The sequence below is a fragment of the Oncorhynchus clarkii genome, chromosome 31 (assembly GCF_045791955.1).
Source record: "Oncorhynchus clarkii lewisi isolate Uvic-CL-2024 chromosome 31, UVic_Ocla_1.0, whole genome shotgun sequence".
In the NCBI taxonomy this organism is placed as follows: Eukaryota; Metazoa; Chordata; class Actinopteri; order Salmoniformes; family Salmonidae; genus Oncorhynchus; species Oncorhynchus clarkii.
In genome coordinates this window covers 32,008,888-32,027,142 of record NC_092177.1, presented here as the reverse complement: position 1 = coordinate 32,027,142, position 18,255 = coordinate 32,008,888, and the positions used below count along the sequence as shown (strand labels likewise).

The window sequence follows — 18,255 nt, the reverse complement described above, 5'->3', positions numbered from 1 at the left end:
GCAAATTAGAGTACGGCAGGGCCAGAGCAGGGCCAGAGCAGTCTTGGATGGGGCATGATCATTGAGGAGGGAGGGATAGAGGGAGGCTGCCAATCCTATGAGAGAGAGAGAGAGAGAGAGAGAGAGAGAGATGTCTTGTCTCAGCTTCTGTTTGCAGATGCTACCCAGAACAGAGGCCCTTTTACTGGTTCATGTGCTTCAGGGTAAATCAGCTCACAATGAAGAACACATTAGAACACAGACAACGCTCTTTATACGCCTACTTACAAGGCGTCTACTACCATCTACTAGATAATGCATTAGGACACTTCTTCTTTAGGCTTTCTCAGCCTACCAGTTCAGAGGCAGTTCTGTTTTAAAGCGAACAAACGTTACACACTATTAGGACGGTTAAACTTTTAAATTTGGTGTGGGAGGGTAGCCTAGTGGTTAGAGTGTTGGACTAGTAACCGAAAGGTTGCAAGATCGAATCCCCGAGCTGACAAGACAAACCTGTCGTTCAAACCTGTCGTTCTGCCCCTGAACAAGGCAGTTAACCCACTAGGCCGTCATTGAAAATAAGAATTTGTTCTTAAAACCTCTCTACGGTTTGTTGGACGCTAGCGTCCCATCTGGCCAACATCCAGTGAGATTGCAGAGCGCCAAAATCAATTACAGAAATGCTCATTATAATAATTCAGAAAACAAAACATATTTTACATAGGTTTAAAGATGAACTTCTTGTTAATCCAACCACAGTGTCAGATTTATATAATGCTTTTCGGCAAAAGCATACCTAGCCCAGAACATACCTAGCCCAGAACATTGCCCAGTTGACAAATTATTACAAACAGTAACCAGCCAAGCAGAAGCGTTACAAAACTCAGAAATAGAGAGAAAATGAATCCCTTACCTTTGATGATCTTCATATGGTGGCACTCAGAAGACATTAATTTACTCAATAAATGTTCCTTTTGTTCGATAAAGTAGCTTTATATCCAAAAAACGTTTTGTTTGTGTGTTTTCTTCAGTAATCCACAGGTTCAAACGCAGTCAAAACAGGCAGACAAAAAAAAATCCAAATTGTATCCGTAAAGTTCATAGAAACATGTCAAACGATGTTTATATTCAATCCTCAGGTTGTTTTTAGCCTAAATGATCTATAATATTTCAACCGGACAATAACGTCGTCCAAAAAAAAAGGTAAACAAGAAATGCACTCTCTCGGGATTGCACATGAAAAAGCTCTGTGACGCGTAAGGGTCCACTCATTCAGACTGGTCTTACTCCCTCATTTATAAGAATACAAGCCTGAAACAATTTCTAAAGACTGTTGACATCTAGTGGAAGGTATAGGAACTGCAAATTGAGTCCTAAGTCAATGGATACTGTAATGGCATTGAATAGAAATCTACAAAACCCAACAAAAAAACATTCCTGAATGGATTTTTCTCAGGTTTTCGCCTGCCAAATCAGTTGTGTTATACTCACAGACACTATTTTAACAGTTCTGGAAAGTTTAGAGTGTTTTCTATCCAAATCTACCAGCAGTTATATGCATATCATATCTTCTGGGCCCGAGTAGCAGGCGGTTTAATTTGGGCATGCTTTTCATCCAAAATTCCGAATGCTGCCCCCTACCCTAGAGAGGTTAACTGACTTGCCTAGTTAAATAAAGGTAAAATAAATAAAAATAAACAAAGACTCAGAGAATCAGTCAGGTGTCAGGACAGCAGAAACAAAAAAAGCTCATATTAATGGGGAATGAAAGATGGAGAGAGGGAGCGGTAGGAGCGAGAGAGAATGGCAGACAGAGAGAGATGGCTATCAATGTATGTCATTCTGTCAGAGTGTGCTGGGCTGGGCTGTGAAGCTACCAATCCCTCCCCCCCAGTGATGAATCACACTTCACCATCTGGCAGTCCGACAGACAAATCTGGGTTTGGCGGATGCAAGGAGAACACTACCTGCCCCAATGTATAGTACCAACTGTAAAGTTTGGTGGATGAGGAATAATGGTCTGGGCTGTTTTTCATGGTTCGGGCTAGGTCCCTTAGTTCCAGTGAAGGGAAATATAAACACTACAGCGTAAAATGACATTCTAGATGATTTTGTGCTTCCAACTTTGTGGCAACAGTTTGGGGAAGGCTTTTTCCTGTTTCAGCACAACAATGCCCCCATGCACAAAGCGAGGTCCATACAGAAATGGTTTGTTGAAATCAGTGTGGAAGAAATTGACTGGCCTGCACAGAGCCCTGCCCTCAACCCCATCAAACACCTTTGGGATGAAATGGAAAGCTGACTGCGAGCCAGGCCTTATCACCCAAATTCAATATCTGACTTCACTAATGCTCTTGTGGCTGAATGGAAGCAAGTCCCCGCAGCAATGTTCCAACATCTAGTGGAAAGCTTTCCCAGAAGAGTGGAGGCTGTTATAGCAGCAAAGGGGGGGACCAACTCCATGTTAATGGCCAGGATTTTGGAATGAGATGTTCGACGAGCAGGTGTCCACATACACTGCATGACCAAAAGTAACTAAAAAAATCTGGCATTCATTTAGACGTTTTTGCAGAAGAGCTCTTACTCGCACAATTTAACATCTAAGATGTTTGGTGCAGTATTTTTAATTATTATTTTTTGCATTAAAACGAGTCATCTATCGTTCGTTGACAACAAACACTTAATTGAAGATTCCACTGAGGTATAATAAGAATCCCTACTGTTGACCAATGAGCGACAACGGGACGTAAACTTCAGCTACCAAAATTCGTCTTTCCTCTAGATAAATTGTCGTGTGCACAAACAACCGGAAAAAAACCATGCCGAAGACCAAAGCAAACATAAACGTCACAAAATGTCACCGTTGTCTATGTACAAACTGTTCCGAACTGTTTCGGGGTGAGAAGCAAGCGGACGCCTTAAAAGAGAGCGAGAGAGACATAGCTTTACCGGTGTAAATCACAAAAAAAGGGTCAGGGTGATTTAGAGAGAGATTAGGACAGTGCGTTACTGGCCACTCACTTAATCTCCGTATCTCTTCTTCTCTCACTTTCTCTGCCTCTGTTTTCATCCCCTTGAGAGGCACACATGTAAATATTGAGTTTCACCACTTTGAGGTATTTCTCTTTCTTTCACACTCACCTACAGTATCGCTAATGAATCTCTCCTCTTCCATCTTTCTCACACTGTCTGTATGGAACCGCTCATTTCCCCTCTCGCCTTTTTTCTAACCAATCAGGGCCAAGGATGGAGAAAATAAAAAAATAAAATTCTTTACTCAATATCCATCTATTTACAATATCCACCTGTCAGTCGACTTTCAATCAATTGATAAGTGTTTGTACAACACATTTCCAATAGTATTTGATATTATCTATTTGTAATATTTTGACTCTCGCTATATTTTATATTTTATTTTATTATTGACATTTCTAAAGTGTTGTTGGGACATTAGCTCTAAGATAATGTCATTCAATGGGCTATTGTCATCATCACCCTGGGAAATCTGGGTTTGTTTTCACTTGTAGAGAAGAGGATTCAAAACAAAGAGTTGGATTTAGCTAACGGTAGAAGCTCAGCTACAGCCGATGCCAGCACCAAGAGGGCAGATTGCTAAATTGTAATTACTTCGCCACTATGGCCTATTTATTGCCTTACCTCCCTACTTTTACCTCGTTTGCACACACTGTATATAGATTTTTATATTGTGTTATTGACTGTATGTTTGTTTATTACACGTGTGACTCTGTCGTTGTTTGTATCGCACTGCTTTGCTTTATCTTGGCCAGGTCGCAGTTGTAAATTAGAACTTCTTCTCAACTGGCCTACCTGGTTAATTATCGGTGAAATTATTTATTTATTTTAAAATACAAAAATAAAAAGATGACAAATACAGTGGCTAGCTAGCTGAGGAAGTTATTTACTCTCGTTGATTGAGACAGGTGTCTGTCATCATGCCCAGTGCATAATTTGTAAATCGGGAGATCCTGGAACACCATAGTGAGCGCTAGAGGGGTTATCCGGGGGGAGCTCTGAGGTACCGGAACACATTGAGAAAAAAAGTGTCAAACACAACGTAGCAGCCAAGTTGCCTGATATTTATGGTGGTGAAACGGACAGCACTCTCCAAGGTGCTAATTAATTAAAATAATTTTAGACATCACTGCAGTATGCCCACAAACTTGAGAATAGCTGCGGGGCTTTACACAAGTCTGAATTTCTTATAGCCCCATTTTCTAGACATCAACGTACAGCAACATTTTTAGACGACACTGCAGAACACCCTCCATATGCACACATACTCAGCTGTGGGGCTCACCAGACCCGGATTTCATATCATTTTCAAGACATCAATGTAGCAGTAGAACAATATCTGAATAGAACTTCAAATAATATGCATCAAATGTAGGCTACAGCAGAACACACATATGAGAATATATAGGCCTCCTGCCTATGTGATAATGTGAAGCATATATTCAGATTACAAACTTGTTCTGTGCTGTGCAGGTAAAGTAACAGAAAATGTCCTACCGTAGTTTTCAAAACCTCCCACAATGACTCTCCCCATGGCAAGTCCGTTTAACTCCTGAGAGTCAACTTCCAATTAAAATCACGTTTTATTTCTCACATACACATGGTTAGCAGATGTTAATGTTAGTGTAGTGAAATGCTTGTGCTTCTAGTTCCGACAGTGCAGTAATATCTAACAATAATATCTAACAATAATATCTAACAGTAATATCTAACAAGTAATCTAACAACTACAGTTGAAGTCGGAAGTTTACATACACTTAGGTTGGAGTCATTAAAACTCATTTTTCAACCACTCCACACATTTCTTGTTAACAAACTATAGTTTTGGCAAGTCGGTTAGGACATATTCTGTGTACATGACACAAGTACTTTTTCCAACAGTTGTTTACAAACATTATTTCACTTATAATTCACTGTATCACAATTCCAGTGGGTCAGAAGTTTACATACACTAAGTTGACAGTGCCTTTAACCTTTTTAGGATAGGGGGCAGCATTTTCACGTTTGGATGAATAGCGTGCCCAGAATAAACTGCCTCCTACTCTGTCCCAGATGCTAATATATGCATACTATTAGTAGTATTGGATAGAAAACACTCAGCAGTTTCTAAAACTGTTTGAATGATGTCTGTGTGTATAACAGAACTCATATGGCAGGCGAAAACCTGAGAAAAATCCAACCAGGATGTGGGACATCTGAGGTTTGTAGTTTTTCAAAGCTTGGCCTACCGAATACACATTGAGATATGGATAAAGTTGCACTTCCTACGGCTTCCACTAGATGTCAACCGCATTTAGAAACTTGAATGAGGATTCTACTATAAAGGAGGGGCTCATGAGACCTCTGAGTCAGTGGTCTGGCAGAGTGCCTTGGTCTCATGACGGGCGCTCCCGACAGAGTTACCTCTCGTTCCAGTGCTTTTCTGAAGACAAAGGAATTCTCCAGTTGGAACATTATTGATGTTTTATGTTAAACACATCCTAAAGATTGATTCCATACATCATTTGACTTGTTTTTAAAGCACCCTAATGGAACTTTTTGAGTTTTTGTCTGGATGAAGTGCCTGCGCCTCATGAAGATGGATTACTGGGCTGAACACGCTAACAACAAGTGGCTATTTGGACATAAATGATTGGAACTTCATCGAACAAATCAGTCATTTATTGTCAAACTGGGATTCCTGGGTGTGCCTTCTGATAAAGATCATCAAAGGTAAGTGAATATTTATGCTGTTGTTTCTAACTTTGTTGATTCCAAAATGGCGGATATTCCTCTGGCTGTTTTGAGTTCAGAGCGTCGTTCTCAGATTATGCTTTTTCCGTAAAGTTCTTTTGAAATCTGACACAGCGGTTGCATTAAGAAGAAGTCTATCTTTAATTCTGTGAATAACACATGTATCTGTTGTCAATGTTTATTATGAGTATTATCGAACAAAACATACACGTATTGTGTAACATGATGTCCAATGAGTGTCATCTGATGAAGATCATCAAAGGTTAGTGATTAATTTGATCTATATTTCTGCTTTTTGTGACTCCTATCTTTGGCTGGAAACATGGCTGTGTGTTTTTTTGACTTGGCTATGACCTAACATAATCATATGTTGTGCTTTAGCTGTAAAGCATTTTTGAAATCGGATACAATGGGTAGATTAACAAGATGTTTTGGACTTGCTGTATTGGTCTTATTAATGTGTGAAAGTTACATATTTCCAAAAAATATTTTTGAATTTCGCTCGCTGCCTTTTCAGCGGAATGTTGTCGAGGGGTTCTGCTGCGCTAGAAAGGTTAAACAGCTTGTAAAATTCCAGAAAATGATGTCATGGCTTTAGAAGCTTCTGAGTCAATTGGAGGTGTACCTGTGGATGTATTTCAAGGCCTATCTTCAAACTCAGTGCCTCTTTGCTTGACATCATGGGAAAATCAAAAGAAATCAGCGAAGACCTCAGAAAAAAATTGTAGACTTCCACAAGTCTGGTTCATCCTTGGGAGCAATTTCCAAACGCCTGAAGGTATCACGTTCATCTGTACAAACAATAGTACGCAAGTATAAACACCATGTGACCACGCAGCCATCAAACTGCTCAGGAAGGAGATGCGTTCTGTCTCCTAGAGATGAACGTACTTTGGTGCGAAAAGTGCAAATCAATCAAATGTATTTAAAGCCCTTTTTACATCAGCTGATGTCACAAAGTGCTGTAAAGAAACCCAGCCTAAAACCCCAAACAGTAAGCAATGCAGGTGTAGAAGCAAATCAATCCCAGAACAACAGCAAAGGACCTTGTGAAGATGCTGTAGGAAACCGGTACAAAAGTATCTATATCCACAGTAAAACGAGTCCTATATCGACATAACCTGAAAGGTCACTCAGCAAGGAAGAAGCCACTGCTCCAAATCCGCCCTAAAAAATCCAGACTACGGTTTGCAACTGCACATAGGGACAAAGATCATACTTTTTGGAGAAATGTCCTCTCGTCTGATGTGAAACAAAAATAGAACTGTTTGGCCATAATGACCATTGTTATGTTTGAAGGAAAAAGAGGGTGGCTTGCAAGCCGAAGAACACCATCCCAAGCGGGAAGCATGGGGGTGGCAGCATCATGTTGTCGGGGAGCTTTGCTACAGGAGGGACTGGTGCACTTCACAAAATAGATGGATATTTTGAAGCAACATCTCAAGACCTTGACAGGGAATTTTTACTACGATTAAATGTCAGGAATTGTGAAACTGCGTTTAAATGTATTTGGCTAAGGTGTATGTAAACGTCCAACTTCAACTGTGCCTAATACACATCTAAAGGGGTGAATGAGAATATGTACATGTAGGTATATGGATGAGCGATGGCGAAGGTGCAATAGATGGTATAAAATACAGTATATACATGTGATATGAGTATTGTAAGGTCCCGGCTTTGATGCACCTGTACTGACCTCTCCTTCTGCATGGTAGCGGTGTGAACAATCAGTGGCTCGGGTGGTTGTTGTCCTTGATCTTTTTAGTCTTTTCTGTGACATTGAGTGCTGTAGGTGTCATGGAGGGCAGGTCGTTTGCCCCGGTGATGCGTTGTGCAGACTCCTCCATCCTTTGGAGAGCCTTGCGGTTGAGGGCGGTGCATCTGCCGTACCAGGCTGTGATACAGCCCGATAGGATGCTCTCGATTGTGCATCTGTAAAAGTTTGTCAGGGTTTTGGATGACAAGCCAAATTTCTTCAGCCTCCTGAGGTCTTCTTCACCACACTGTCTATGGACCATTTCAGTCTGCTGTCTCTTCATTGTTGGTAATCAAGCCCACTACTGTTGTCGTCTGAAACCTTGATGATTGAGTTGGAGTAATGCATGGCCACGCAGTCGTGGGTGAACAGAGAGTACAGGAGGGGGCTGAGCACGCACCCTTTTGGCCCTAGTGTTGAGGGTCAGCGAAGTGGAGATGTTGTTTCCTACCTTCACCACCTGGGGGCGGCCCATCAGAACGTCTAGGACCCAATTGCACAGGGCGGGGTTGAGACCCATGGCCTCCCGCTTGCTGATGAGTTTGGAGGGTACTATGGTGTTGAATGGTGAGCTGTAGTCAACGAACAGCATTCTTACATAGATATTAATTTTGTCCAGATGGGATAGGGCAGTGTGCAGTGTGATGGCGATTGCTTGAGGCTGTGATGCTTAGCCACCTTGTTTTTGTTTTTACATCTGATGCATAGGATGTTAATTTACTGTACATTCCACCCACTCTTTTGCTCGTTTATTCCCTCATTTCTAGACCCAAGCTCCCTACCTTTTTGCATTTTGTACAGCCCAACTTTGAATTATGCATGACCAGCCAGGGGTTATACGTTTGCTTGTTCTTGAACTGCAAATTGCACCTGCTCCGAACACTTCGTCGGTGGATGCACTGCCCCCCTCCCCCAGGTCCCCGTCTCCCTCTTCCACTGAGTCTGACTCACTAGGAGGCCTGCTAGCTAGTGGAGCTGCCGGTGGTGATGCTGAACTGGTGGGATTAGTATTGCCATCAGGAACAGTTTGCCGCTCACCCCTCTCCTCCAGCACTGACATTTCCTTGGCTCGTTCTGGGTTCGATTCACCATCTTTCTCTGGATTTTTGAATCCATTTTTTATTTGGCTTTCCCATGATTCAAATTCAGTAGGGAGACGACTCTATGTGACGTGATTATGTAGGGACCTCTTCACTAGCTGAACACCACTACCAAGATCTGTGTCAGGATCAGGTACTTACCCCACTGGCCCTCCCCATAACCTCTATGTACAAATAAAAGAGCAGGTCTGGAATCAGTGTGGCAGGATAGGATTATTACATAGAAAGATCACCACGTTTTTACATGATGGTCTTTCTGGGGGGGCAGGAAAAATAACGAGGGGGCAACTTGATTTAATACTGATCGCTATGATTAGAATGTCTACAGTGCAAACAGTTAAATAATTAATAACTCATGCCTCGAGAGGTACCGGATGCCGGAACAAACAAAGTCAAATCTGAGAGGTGCCGGATCCTGTTCCGGCAGGATCTGGCTGAAATTAAGCACTGGTCATGCCATGCGGCACTTTGGGGTGGACACTCACCTGTCTCGATCAATGACAGAAGACTTGAAATAGAAAAGATGGCGGCGCACACTGTTGAATTACTTCATAGAGCAGAAAAGTATTATTTTTTTTATAACGGAGCATTTTCTAAATTCAAACGGACACGGCAACTGGACACGGACATTTTGAGACTCCTGTTTCCGCGAGTCAAGGATGAAGACCCCATCACCAAGCTAAGGTCGGCTGAAAATTCTCTGTGCTACACCAAACAGTGCCTATTGTCATGACTGTCCTGATCAGGTCAGGTAACAGGAGACCACAATCCTACAGATTATCTCTCAACCCCAATAGAGGAGGAGAGATCTAGGGGTCTGAAGATGTGGGTTTTTTATGACCCCTCACACCCCTGGTAAATCTCAGGCCACAGACAAATTCCTTTGTTCTGTCACTATGGCGAACCAGCCTCAGAACATTAAACATGAAATAAAGGGACTTTGGAACAATGGTTTCTGTCAGCCACAATGGTGGTCATGACGATAGATGGAATATGAAAATGTATGTCATTTTTGTTTTGTTATTAAAGGTTAATAGATGACATTATTACGAAAACATTGTAACATTAAGAGTTTTCCCAGTATATGTTTGATGTTTATACATTGTACGCTGTATGGAAAATGTCCAAATCAAAGAGAATGTTATGGTAAAGATGAAATGTGAAGTTAGTTGTTTAAAATTGGATTTGAGTAAAATCTAGACCTTGCCTCTTAACTTGGTACGCCCAGAGAATTGCCCTAAAGGCGGTTACGCCCACTTCTGACCCGAGGGTATAAAACCTGTGAGTGAAGAATTAACATATCAGACTAAGTTACCCAAGCTGCAGCCAAGGTCTAGAAAAGTCAACGAACCCAAAACGCAGCACAAGTTTGAAGACAAATAAATCTTTTTCTACCCATGCTACTGATGAGTAGCTGTGTCTAAGCGGGTGAAATCAACCCGGACCACCTAGCCTCCACTCCCATCGAATGGAGGCTGTCCTCAGAAGACCCCTTCCAGACCAAGGGCGAGGGAACAGACCCCTAAGCCAAAAGGACACTGACATTGTGAGGACAACCAGAGTTGCGCCGGAGAAGTGCGTCATTGAGCAGCCTGAACGGTTCATGCAGGGATTCCACGGAGACCTTCCACACGTAATTACATCATTATATTCTGACCCATGAGAGTGGCAGTTTGGGGCAAGGCTAGGGTTAGAATAAGCAAAGCTGGCAAATTCACCCAAATGTATATTTCTCTCGTGTACTTTCTCTTTTTCGCTCTCTTTTAAATCTCCATTTTGGGTAACACGCGCCATAGTGCGTTGGCCTGTTATACTAAGTTCTAATCAATAGCCTAGAATGTGTTTTTGTGTATGTGTATCTTTTATCATTTTAGCTTTCTAGTAAATAAATACTCAACTAAGATTGGTGTGGTACGAACTCATTGGTGAGACCCGGGTCCGTGCAGATACCCGGATTATGCAACGTTCTGTAGAGGTAACTGATTAATTAGCGGCTGTTGTAAAATCGATATTCTGATATTCTTTGAGTTCATTTGGGAAATAGAAACTCAAAACTAATTTTCCCATGGTGCCCCAGGTTAAGGAGTTAATAATTGCTTGATTCAGTTAATCATGCAATTAGAAACCTTTAATCATTCGATAAGCAACAGTCGTCACATTAACTAATACAACGTCACGACACTATCCTATAACTCCCAGTAATAGATAACAACAATCTTTGGTTAAATCACATTATATTTTGTAATAATCTGTACTTACAGTTTTCTGCACTTGACTACACTTCCGACATAACTGAACTGCACTACACTGTTCATACACTGTATATTTTTACTTTTTCCCATAACATTCTTGTTGAATACTCAGTTCTCTTTTTGTTTGCATTAAATCTGGTCAATTCTTTGGCTATTGTCTGAACATATAAAACAATATAAATCTTCTGTGAATCCATGAAGGCAGGAACATTTTGAGGATTGATCTGAAAATGACCATATTTATTTTATGGTCCTTTGTCTGGCTCTGGGACACTGGCAGTAGTGTTTGGCATGATGGGCTGCAGAAGCAGAGTGCTTGTGGCGAATGGTCTCGCGTCTGTGGTGTGTGGCCAGCTGGATAAGACTTCCAGAAGTGGTGTTGGGCTCGTAGACCAACCACCAACTGTTTGGACCTCTTGCCGAAGATTTGCTGGCACTGTACGTCTCCTGGAAAGACATGTTTGTGTTGGGACCTACGTGTTTAGAGACAGACTTTTGTATAGTTTAGGGACATTGGGAGCTGCTTTTGACAGGAAAAATGAGTCAACAAAGTGAAGGGCTGGGGGGCTATAGACGGTGTGAAAATTCTTAAGGTGGCAGTTCTTACACAGTATGTGTTGTGTATGGGAGATTGAGTAGAAATGGCACCTTTCAATCGTTCCCTTACAAAACAATACATTTACTGTCTCTAAGCACAACCAAAACCCCCTTCCGCATCTCAAAGACCTGCCCGTAAACCTCCCTCAGCCCTTTGACTTTGACAGATCATTCTTGTCAATAGTAGCGGGGGGTTTTTGTAGACGTGTCTTTGTATTATGTTTTGAGAATCTGCAGAGAAAAATAACGAGGTGGTTGCCGTCTTGATTTTATACATTTCAGTGTCCCTTGCTGGTTTTTGTCCCACAATCTTGTTGTGCTCCATAAATCACAAGGTTTGTCCCCTTCCTCATGCTCGTGTACCCAAAAATGCCGCCGCTTTGGGGTATTTTTCAGCAGTGACTGTGGAAGCACTCCAGATAACCTGAGATTTACAAAGAGAAAGGGTCAAAAGATAAAAGGGGTAGACTAAATCGATTTCATGTTCTGGAAGGTTCTCTGTGGTCCTCAGGCTACATCTAACCACCTCTAACCCGATGACACAAACCCATACAAACAGTACCCAATTCACGTTTTATGCCATGCTTACTGTAAATTGAGCTATCTTAGCCGTCAGCTTGTAAATATTTTTCCCAATTTACCTTGGGGTTGGAAACACATGCTGGTGGAATCAGATTATGTACCACCTACAACAAAACACTCAACAATACACAATTTAACCACCCCACTAATTGTATTGATCTCTATTAGACTGGCTAGTTTAGCACACCTTACATAGACATTTTAATATTGTTAGCTTGCTGTTGGCCAGTTAGCGTCACTAAATTGGCAGCAAGATTGCTAGCCAGCTTAGAACCTACTAATCAACCTTATACAATTTATTATACACATTCATAATTACTACCAACACACAGTGTCACGGTATTCGTCATTTGAAGAAGAGGAATCATCGGACCAAAGCGCAGCGTCGTAAGTGTTCATGCTTGTTTTATTAAAACCGAACCCTATAACAAAAATAAACAAGAGAATAACCGAAACAGTCCTGTAAGGTGCAAAATACTAAACAGAAATTAACTACCCACAAAAACCATGTGGGGAAAAAGCTACCTAAGTATGGTTCCCAATCGGAGACAACGATAGACAGCTGTCCCTGATTGAGAACCACACCCGGCCAAACCAAAGAAATACAAAAACATAGAAAAGAGAACATAGAATGCCCACCAAAGTCACACCCTGACCAAACCAAAATGGAGACATAAAAAGCTCTAAGGTCAGGGCGGGACACACAGAGAGTGAGTTAATTATATTGACAATTCTGTTTTTTTCCCAGACAAGGGTGGAGTAGATGGCTACCAGATTGAGTTACTCTTATTTGCTAATGTTAGCTACCTTACATTAGCGAACATTTAGTAAAAGATAGGACGAACAGACAAACATGTTTATTCTGCTGATGGAAGCTACCAGTCTAGCAGTGACTACCATGGCATAGGCAAAATTAATTGACAGTGATGCGTACCTCTAATTGAGAATCTTCCATTTTGTTTTGAAGGGAGAAAACGATAGTATCGCATCACTTCTCAGCTGTCGTCGTCTAACTGGATTCCCCATCCGTTCAGCCTGAAAATCCCTCTGCTAATCGTTGGTCACCGTAAGCATCATTCTTGATAGCCGCAAACCACTGGCAGCACCTGGGTAAATTTCTGGTGGGTAGAACGGTGACAGATTGACTCATTTACGCTCTTGTTTGTAATTAGCACAGCCAGACAGAACACCATATGGGCATAATGACAAACTTTAGTGAAAAACAAATGTAAAAAAAAATGCTTAGAGAAGTTCTGAGATTAGTGTGTTGGTCGTTTGAAGTAAACCGCCATGAACCAAGTTTCTGGGCACTCCCACGTGGTTTATGAACTGGTACAAAAAACGACACTTGATTCAAAGAGTTTTTCAATTTAAATTATTATATGAACTTCTTGCACCCAACAGAATGCTATATATATGGGGCATACAACAATCTCAGCTCTGTAGATTTTGCTGTGAAGAGACAGAATCATTAGATGATTTATTCTGGTATTGCCACTATGTAGCTTGTTTCTGGTCACAGGTTCAGCAATGGTTAAAAAATCACAACATTCACATAAATCTCTTTAGAGATACTGGTTCCCATTTGGGAATCTACCCTCCCACGTTCAGCTGGAACGGTGGCGCATGGAACGCAAAAATATTCTTAGAAATATTTAACCTCCACACATTAACAAGTCCAATAGCTCAAATGAAAGATAAACACCTTGTTCATCTAGCCAGTCAGATTTCTAAAATGTTTTACGGCGAAAACATAGCACATATATATGTCAAACCACCACCAGACACAGCTCATTTGAATAGCCAAAACATGCAATCAACAAACGCAGGATTAAAAAATAAATCATTCACTAACCTTTTGAAAATCTTCATCAGGTGACAGTAATAGGACATGTTACACAGTACTTTTTTTTTTCAATAATATGCCATTTATATCCATAAATGTCCATTTACATTGAGTTCATGTTCAGAAATTACTCAAAAATGTCCGCAGGAAATCTAGGTAGCGCGGCAAGATAACGTAAATAGACATCATAAACTTTGACTAAATATACATGTTCTACATATAGTTAGAAAGATACACTGCTTCTTTATGCAATCGCTTTGTTACATTTCTTTTTAACGTTACAGAAATCGCACACTATTCAATATTCTGAGACAGCGCTCAGATACAAGCTACATTTCTCCGTAATGTTGGAGTCAACAGAAACACAGATTTCAGCATAAATATTCCCTTACCTTCAATGGTCTTCGTTCAGAATGTTCTGGAAGGCTTCATACTTACCCAATACATCGTTTGGTTTCAAGTCTTGCGTCTTTGTATTAGCTACTGCTAATAACATCAGCTGAAATGCACCCAAAATGTCCTCTGGTCCGGAAAAGTTGCGCATCAAAACTTCAAAATTACATATTATATGTCGACTAAACAGGTCAAACTAAGTGCAGAAGCAAGCTTTATGATGTTTTAAACACACAAAACAAATTTCAATTCAACCGGTCATCGTCTGTCCTTCTTTTGAGTGCTGGAACAAAGGAATGGCTGGGACCAATTCGCGCCACAACGCACAACATATTTTCTCATGGCACACACTAATTTCACTCCCATAGGGCCAATTCTCGCGGGATTTGAACGATTAAAAGCTCTACTGAATGAGGACATCTAGTGGAAGACATAGAAAGTCTCCCCAGAATCATAACTGGTTGGGAAGGGTGGGGGCGATGACGTCAAAGTTGCTCCAACTTTCATGACCACAAAAACTAGTTTGGAAGAATGCCTGCCCTGTGAGTTCTGCTATACTTACAGACATAATTCCAACGGTTTTAGAAGCTTTAGAGTGTTTTCTATCCAATAATAATTATTATATGCATATATTAGCAATTTTTGACAGATTTTTTTTTCAGTTTACTAGGGGTACCCAATTCCTCCAAAGGGGGCATAAGTCTGCCATATCCTTAACAGGTTTGAACCTTACAAATAGCACTGTTGGGCAATTTGGAAAGCCATAGTCAGTCAATAAATGATATAATAATACTCATAGGGAAGGTTTTCATCTTTAGTTCACAATCTGTGGATACGATTAGAAAGATAAAAGAATTATGTAAAACATCACAGCACAATTGAAAAATATTTGACACATGGAAACCAAACGAGGGAGGTCTATGGTGATAGGTGGGAGGGGCTGAGAGTGGCAGAGGGGTGGGATTAAAGAGCTGAGGTCTATGGTGATAGGTGGGATGGGCTGAGAGTGGCTGAGGGGTGGGATTAAAGAGTTTATGTTTGGTAATATATTATTGTTATGTGACTGCTTTATATAAAAGTACCATGTATGCAAAATGTAAATGTAAAATGTGTAGCAGAAAAGCTGTACAAAAACAAAAAGATATTTGTCCTCCGAAGAGGGGGGGTCGTGGAGGGGTTTAAAAAATAAAATAAATAATAATATATAAATAACAAAAAAAAAAAATTATAATTATAAATAAATACAAATATTAAAAATAAAAATGTTTGTGGGCACACCCAATCTACCTAGCAGGGTGGTATCAGGATTTGCTATGAATGCCAGACTTAGTGGTTCACTATGAGCAGACGAATACACAGGGACACTGCCTGATTCTACCAGGGAAATGAAAATGTGCTAGTTGTAGCTTGTGGTTTGGATAATGTTGATGTTTATGATTAAACATAATGTTGTTAATATAGTAATGACTATATGCCGTGGCAGAGCCAGGGTGAAACTCCCCTTTAACTTAAGCATTTTAATTCTTAAACATGGTCCCTTTATAGTGATTTATAGTCACTTTTAATCGACAAATGCTCGAATGGAAGAATAATCTAGTGGAGACGTAAACAGAAGTTTGGCACCAAAACCAGATGAATGGTCGTTTGACCACAAACGGATACATTTAGTATATTTTCATGATCAACGCTAAAATTACTGGCTAACATTGCTTCAATTACAAAATGTATTTTCAATAAACAGTTTTACTCAATCATTTTATTTGTTGTCGCTAGAATTATTAGGGCATTAAGAATAGATTCGTGACACCCTCAGTCGAATGTAGCACACAGCTGTAGGCAGGACAGATGTAGCCTAACAATGAAAAGAAAAAAGGAAGAAAAGAATAACCAATCACTGTTAGACGCTGGTCCTCACAAAGAGATAGAAACAGAGAAATATAACGAGAGACCGAGACACTATCTCTTAGCACACTCCTCCCCACCACACCTTCCGGAGGCGGAAGAGAGGAGTTAGCGGAGGCCTATCGACTCCTTGGTTAGTAAGAGGAAAAAAGGATGTGGCATTTGACTCTCCTCTTGTGTGTGAGTGTATGAGTGTGTGTGACAGACACTGAGACCAAAGAGATCATTTCTTCATTAGAGAAGCTATGAATATCATGAGATTGGGGACATGGAGGAATATGAGTGTGTGTGTGTTCTGTGAATCTGTGTTTGTGACTCCGACCTGAACCAAGCAGACGTGGATTTCTCTTTGTCTGCCAAGGAACCTGCTGCAATCCTCAATGCAGCTGTGTAACAAAATCATTTTAAAAGTAAATGGTATTTCTAGAATACACTTAAGTATCAAAAGTAGAAGTATAAATCATTTCAAATTCCTTATGAATTTGACAATGTTTCTGTCAAAATGTAACGAGCACTTTTGGGTGTCAGGAAAAATGTATGGAGTAAAAAGTACATTATTTTCTCAAGGAATGTAGTGAAGTAAAAGTTGGCAAAAATATAAATAGTAAAGTACAGATACAAAAAAAACTACTTAAGTAGCACCACTAGTTAGACCTGCCTGGAGTTACCTCCCACTGGCATTAAGGTACAAAAGCCCCCTCACCATGAGAAGGTGACTGTCCCAGAGGAATGTCATCTTGATATATCAGAGAGGAATAAAACATTAGAGAGGGTGAGAGGAAGGGGGGGGGGGGGGGGTGTTTCTGCCAAGCTGCGTATTATGCAGGAGATCTACAGATGCGATGATGTGCATTATGTGGATTGCATAATCTCAACACCTTTTCAGAACCCACAGGGCTGTGCCTTATACAGCAGGTGCTGAATTGCTAATAGTTATGTCAATGCACAAGTTATATGTATTGACGTGTACTATGGATAGCTCTTTAAAACCACTGTTATCAAAGGCTGTGTGCAACATGGGTGTTGTACAGAAGGTGTGCCTATACAGGTGTATAGATATGAAGTATGGGTGTATGGATATAGTATATAGACGTTTAAGTACGCGGCTGTATGAAGAAGTGGGTAAGTGTCAGTGTGCTGCGGTGCTCAGGTTTCTCTAACCCTCTCTGGCCGTGTCTAGACCTGACAGGTTCATGTAGCTTTAGTGTTCTGATCATGGAGTTCTGATCTCGTCATGCATCGACACCTACATTTAAATGTGTCCACAGTGTGTCCGGATTCCCTTTTCCCGCGCTATATTCAAATGCCAGTATCCATTCTACAAACGGTGGAATAGGCTAAATATGATACCGCAACAGCAACCGATGGCAGTAGCTAACTACTGTGGCTAACTACTGTAGCTAACTAGCCGGCTAACCTCTGTTAGCTAGCAAGCAACGCTAAAGGGATTGAAAATGGGTTAGCATATTAGCTAGCTGGTTAGCATTTAGGAGTCCAGCAAACACGTTCCTCACACGCTAGGAACGTATTTACTTGTTATAATGAAAAGGTGCCTCTCGGTCCCAAAACACAATTTTTGTGGAGACTTGTGGGAGGAGCGCTGATGACGTCGCCCACTCTATATGCTTTTGGTAGCCTGATTGTGTCCAGACTGAGGAGAAATCTACACACAATGCATCTCTGACCAGCTCCTGAAGTGGTCAGACAGATCCGATCACAATCAGACCACAAAGCCACTTTTGTGCGTCTAAACCCGTCTTTTCAATGCGATCTTCCTATTCTGATAGCAGAAGTCACATGTAAGTATCAAGTGTAGACACAACCTTTCTCTCTCGCTCTGAACTCCCAGTAGAGTCCTGTCCTGCTGTAACCTCACTATGGCCCTAATGGACCTCATCAGCAACACGCTGGGACAGAGACACTCTCCCTACAGTTCTCTCACTGTCTCTCTCTCCTTTCGCTCCATGATTTCTCTCTCTTTTATGCATATGTGACTGTCTGTGTGTGTCTTCCACAGACTGCCCTTCCTGGTGTTGGCTGTGCAATGGGGCGAGAGGTGTGAACCCAATGCCAACGTGTACT

General features: G+C 41.1%; 1 protein-coding gene across 1 annotated transcript in view; it reads left to right on the top strand.

Moving 5' to 3' along the window:
* The window catches only part of LOC139390426 (neuronal acetylcholine receptor subunit alpha-7-like), a 79,857-nt gene that overhangs the window by 8,346 nt on the left and 53,256 nt on the right, over positions 1-18,255 (top strand). The window lies entirely within an intron of this gene.